We start from the raw sequence: 6,126 nt of genomic DNA, 5'->3' as shown, positions 1-6,126 counted from the left end.
CTAGTGCTTGCTGCTTTTCAGCGAATGACTGGATAAAAATAATGGCGGTCTAATTACCAGTCACAGCATGGGTTAAAAGACTTAAAAAATTGTTAAGAAGACTATTTGAAATATGGTCTTTTATCCACTATGGTTCAGGATGAAGCATTGCATCCTGACATAACTGATGAGGCTATGAAGCCATTGCAATTAGCGAAACATTAAGAATTTTTTTTCCCAACTGGTTAAAGGCATGACATACTCAATCCAGCCCAGTACAGATTTTGGTTAAATTTCATAATTTTGAATTTATTACTTAAGAGCAAAAGTGAGAGGCCATAATCCATTGATCAAATGCTTGCTCCTCTTGCTGTGGTAAAAAGAGCTGAAGAAATACCAGAAAACCACTTAGTGACACATTAAAATGGACTCCGTGGTCACTAAAAATTGTTTCAAGATGCATAGACATTGTTGCTGAAGAGCTGAAGGAACATCAAATAAATAATTCAGTGTGAGATCTGGTATGCAATTGCTGGAAAGTACAAAATTTCCAGCACATTTCAGCTATGCTGTTTCTAGATTGTTCATTTCAGTCCTCAAACACATTGGAGGGCCCTTTCTTGTGAGCTCTTAAGGAGAGATGTGCCAGAAAAAATTACATTCTCAACAGTAAATGAATTTCTTAAAAAAAGCAATACTTTGGGTATTTATGTCGATTAGAGTGAAAAAACAATTTCCTGAGCTAGAACCTTATGTGAAATTTGTTTACTGCATTGTCCACAGCAAGCTGCGTAAGCCGGGAAGTTTGAGCCACAAAAAACATAGAGCACAATAGGCTCCCATTGCTGTGGACCATGATAGAGAGGCAAGAAGTTTAAAATACGGCAGAATCTTTATAACACTTTGTAAGGAGATAGGAAGTGCTCCTGGAAATACTTTATTCAAGAAGGGATTCCCTTATTTTCTTCTGGCCAAGTATTCAAAACAATGAGTGAACAAATTCAAGGGTTCAAATTATTTGATCTTTTCCAGGCTGACAGGTGGCTGTCGGGAGTGAACTCTAGCAGGTACGTTTGAAAAAAAAAAAAAAAAAAAAAAGAACCACAAGCAGTGCACTTAAGTTGTCCCCACAGGGTAAATGTCACCACTTAATAATGAGACAGTAACTGCCTTTCCAAGAAACTGGAAAGCTGCGTTGAGATACCATCCTCTGCGGACCAAAATGGCCCAAATGAAGAAAGACAGACAATACCAAGGGGAGGCGAGAATGTGGAGCCCTCGGACCTCCCGCCTTGGCCCGAATACAAATTCACGGAACCCGTCAGACAAGTGGCACTATGGAAAAAGCAGAAGATAAGCAAACCCAGTGACCTAGCAATTTCACTCTAGGGTTCTACCAGACAGAAAAGCAAACATGCTCTCCGAAAGACTTGCTTTGCAATACACGTAGCAACACTGTTTCTAATCTATGAACGCTGGAATTTATCCCGTCAAAAGCAAACTGGATCAACTTACTGTGCCTTTGCAGGAGACAATCCTCTACCTAATGAGAGTAAGTGATCCATGACAACTTCAGTGATACGGATGAATCTCACAAGGTTTTGAGCAAAACGAGCCAGGTGCACAAAAAGGAGCCTCTTGTATGATTTCACTCACATCAAGTTTGGAAAACAAGCAAACAGGCGAAATGAATCTGAAAGCTGGGATAGTGGTTACCTTTGCAGTGGAAATAACTGGAAAGGGCACAAAGGAGCTTTTGATGATGTGACTGCAGATAATGTTCTGTTTCTTGTTCTGTGTCTTTAACTGGGTGTGTTCAGTTAAATACAAATACATCATCTGTACACTTGTGATGTGTATGCTTTCCTGTGTGCATACTCTTAAATACAAAGGAAAAAAGGATACTTTTCCCATGAAGACAGTGTGTAAGCACTGACAATGTGAAACATTTCCGGTGGTAGTATTGTTAAAAATTCTGTATATAACTGAGATCTGTGTTCCCGGAAAGACTGAAACAGAATACTCTAGCCTGTTTTAAGTTTCCAAAGGTAATGTTATTGAATGTTCAACTAGTATTTTTCACTTTAATTCCAATAAATTATGGGGAGAATGGATTGTTATCAGGGAGTTTGGAGATGCACTAGCTAAATTTTACCAAAAATCTTTGCATTACTGGTAGATGGAATTGAAAAATGAGTATTATGACTGAGTAAGGCAACAATGCTGTACTTCTTTCATTTGAATTTACATGTCTCTTCCAGCAGTGACAGGCATTAAAAGCAAGTGTCAGAACAAACTGAATGTAGGGCCAAACCATTAATCACTATGTCATACAGATTAATCCAAGATTGAAAAAACTTAGAAAAAGCCTATTCAAAATCATATTGGTCTCACTAAAAGAATTTTTATTACATCAACATATTTTCGTGAAAAGCAAAAGAAGTTCTTAAGAGTCGCTAAATAAAATAAAAATGACTAAAAATTCTTGACTTCATCTTGATTTCAACCTTTTAAATTGACATTGTATGTATATTTTATAATATCAATACTATATTAGAATAATAGTATGGTTAGATAGATTAAAAATTTATATGCATACACTGAAAGTCTATGCTTGCAATTTCATTGTTGATAGAGTGCTCAATCAGGAAAAAGCTCAGAGTCCATTGATCTCCACCAGCAATTAGCCTTTAGAAACAGGGTATTTTAATTGATATGGGTGAGGAACCAAAAAGATGAAGTATTGACTCCTCAATGTGCTACTTCCTGCCAAAATGGACGATTTTGAGCAGTCGTTGTACTGGGATCTGGGTGTTCTCATTAGTAGAACAGAAAGTTAGCACCTGTTGGAAAAAGTTTGTTCAGGTAATTAAATGAGTTAATATACGTAAATTTCTTAATACCTTGAGTAGCTTATGGAGGTTTAGTCAGTAGTCACTTCTACTGCCATATAGTCATTTCCTAGTGTTTTCCAAACTTTCTTCATGATAAGGATCTTCTGGATGCCCAGGAAAATGTTTGGGTCTACCTCAGATTTTCTGAATTAAAATCTTCATGAGTAGAACCTTGGAGGTTGTATCTTTAGAAGGTAATTCTTACGACCAAGCAAGTTTGAGAAAGACTGATTTACAAGGTGCTGAAGCTCTCCTCCCTTTAATGACCAGCTCCATGTATGAGTCTTACCTCCAAAGAGCCAGAAACTCTCATAGGACCATCTCTGTCCTGCACAGCATCCAGTCGGGACCTCTATAACCCACTGGGTGGAGAAGGCCAAGGTGAAAGCTCCACGTCTGGGATGATAAACAAAAAATGAGTCCTGGTTGGTGGAGTGTGGCATCGGAGAGACAGAGGGGCAATAGGCCAACATCTCTGCAGGAGGGGGCAGTGTGAAATGCAGGAGGAACTTCCCCCTCGGGCTTGGGCTCGGAAGTAGAACTCGCTCCTTGGGGGACTAAGTGGCCGACACTGGAGGGAAAGCATGGGGCCAAAGCCCACTGGGAAGGCTCTGAGTCCTAAGTCCTGTGTCCGAGGTGGGAGCTGACCACAAGTGACCAATAACGTTGGACGTTAGGATAGACTTGGTGCTTTACATTTGACCTTGTTGATGAAGATCCATACATTCCATTCCCAGTGACCTAGGAGAGACTGGTCCTTGAGTTGGGGGCTTGTCTTGTGTGTGAGAACAAGCAGGTCAGAAGCAGAGGAGGTGTCTGTTTATTCAGGCTTGCCTATACGAGGTGCCTAATAAATGCATGCACATTCAGCATGCAGTTGGGTAATCCCACTGAATTTTCTCTTGTCATTTTGTCTTCTGTGCATCCAATTATTTCCCCGGATCCTCTCTGTGCCTGTGCGAGGAAGAGTGTCCTCGTTGGGCAGCACCGCTTCCCAGTGCTTTCTCTTCCCCAGCACAGACCTCTGCTGGGTCCTGACAGCCCTGAGTTGCCCTCAATTTGAAGGTGTGGATAATTAAGCTAATGAACACTTTTCCACTGGCTGCTGAAAGCCTCATTAATCTACACGCATGTTACCACAGGCAAATTATGGCGTCAAGGGTGGGAGGATCAACAAAAATAACTTCAGAAATTCATTAATCAGACTTAGTCAAGCACGCCGTTCAGAACGGGGAGTTCTTATCCAGCAGTGGCCAGAGGATTAGTTGTGTTTTTTTTTTTTTTTTTTTCCAGCTACATGAAAGGGACTTCTTAAGCAATATTTCGGAACATCTAGGTTATTGTACTGGCATTTATGACTCTAGTGTGGATGCTAATGAAATCTGTCCAAAGACTTCTGTGTGGAGGATTCGAGAAATGCGGAGTGGATGATCAGGTTTCCAAGCACACAAGAGGGAAAATGTGATCACAGGATCACATGCAAAAACATACTTAGCTATGATGGAAGTGGTTCACACCACCAAATGGTCATTTTCTCCCCAACGTTTCACGGGAGTCTTTGGAGTCCTATAGAGCTATGTTACCCTTTCCTGGTAATGTATGGTGAGCAGGGGCAGGGTCTGGCATGGCTCCCTGGCAGCCCAGAGCCCACCATTCTAGATGGCAACATAACAAGACGGAGAACGATTTGACCCACATGGGATTCACACGTATGAAGGATAGAGTATATGATAAGCCATGGAGATGTCTTACTTATCTGTTCACTCAGCACAGTCTGGCCTAAATGCCAACCACTCGGGCTGGGTTCTTATTTTTTAATATAGTGATTAGAGTAGTTGCTTCATATCCTCATGAGCAGAGTGTCTGATTTCAACATGGTCTTCCCTGGGATCTTCTATGGGTAAGTTGGGGTCTTTCTCAGACAAGTTCGGGTCAAGCTGGATGATAAAATAGTTCTGGGTTCTAACCTGCCTGAATAACCATTTACCCTAAAAGTGCACGTTAGCAAATCAACATGAGCCTGAGGAGAGAACATTAAGGACAGAATCCCTACTCGATGTTGTTCAACAGTTTAATCAATTTAATCGGTGAAGTTTTGTGTGTTGAGAAGGAAAACACACTGAGCGTCTTGACTGACAGGGTCAGAACCCAAACTCTGGCGGTCCCAACAATGGGCTTCATATGACAAAATGGGAAATTGCATCACATATGAATATGTGACATGAGGGTTGAACTATAGAATCACAGAAGAGGAGGCATGAAATTGAAGAGCATTTTGCAGATAGCTGTGAGTAGGCTAGTAACCAGAGCTCGAGACCAACTAAGTGTCCTCTAAACTCTAATAATATCTTATTCTGCAATACTCTCTCTACCTACAGACCTATTTAGGAGGCTGGAAAGTGGGTGAAGTGGGGAGAGAAAAGGGAAGGAACACACGGTCTGGGATTCGGTTGAAAAGTCTCCAAGTACTTTAATAAATTTGAAGCCACGTCCTTCAAAGTTGGCAGTGAAAAGAGAATCTTTGTGAAGAATCTTCATGACTGACCTTAGAGTCAGCTACAATTCTCAAGTGGATTTGATTTATTAAGATGGCCAGGAGCGCCTCTCACTGCATGATGTGATGTGAGACCACAAGCCTAAAGTTACTTTTGGAGAATTAGGAGATCTCCTTTGAAGATTGAAGTTACACCAACTCAGAGGCTCTGTAAACACAAAGAGGATCTGAATTCTTTGGAGGTCCTGATCCTGGTTCACGTTTCTGGTGGCTTTCCTCAGTCACAGTCACTTAGTGACACTCTGTCTTGGACAACTGCAACAATAATAAGACTTTTTTTTCCTTAGAATTCTAAAAGTCCCATTCCCCTCTTCCATATTCTTAAGGTGTTTGATGTTGTGGCAGATATACCCCATTCAGAAGAAAGAGTGCTCTTAGAAAAGGTATGAAGAATCAGGAACCAAAGCACAGCATTCCTGTCTCCCTAGGCTCCACAACTGAGGCCAGAGATCAGGTTTGTGCATGGGTTTAGAAAATGAGCTCAGAGGTGGACAGAGAAATTCTAGATCAAAAATACAATAACCCATAACATCACCAGACCACTTCCAAAAAATCATCAACCTACAAAACATCAGGAAAATAAACCTCTAAGTCAGAGACAGAGTGACAAGTAATTGTCCTAATTCTTCAGTGAAATTTGGGACCACTGGTTGAGTCCCAGTATAAAAGCAACACGTTGGTCAGGAGAAATTGAGAAGG

The sequence above is a fragment of the Hyaena hyaena genome, unplaced genomic scaffold (genome assembly GCF_003009895.1).
Source record: "Hyaena hyaena isolate Hyena2069 unplaced genomic scaffold, ASM300989v1 scaffold_62, whole genome shotgun sequence".
Lineage (NCBI taxonomy): Eukaryota > Metazoa > Chordata > Mammalia > Carnivora > Hyaenidae > Hyaena > Hyaena hyaena.
The sequence above is the reverse complement of the archived record's forward strand: the minus strand, read 5'-3'. Positions refer to the sequence as shown.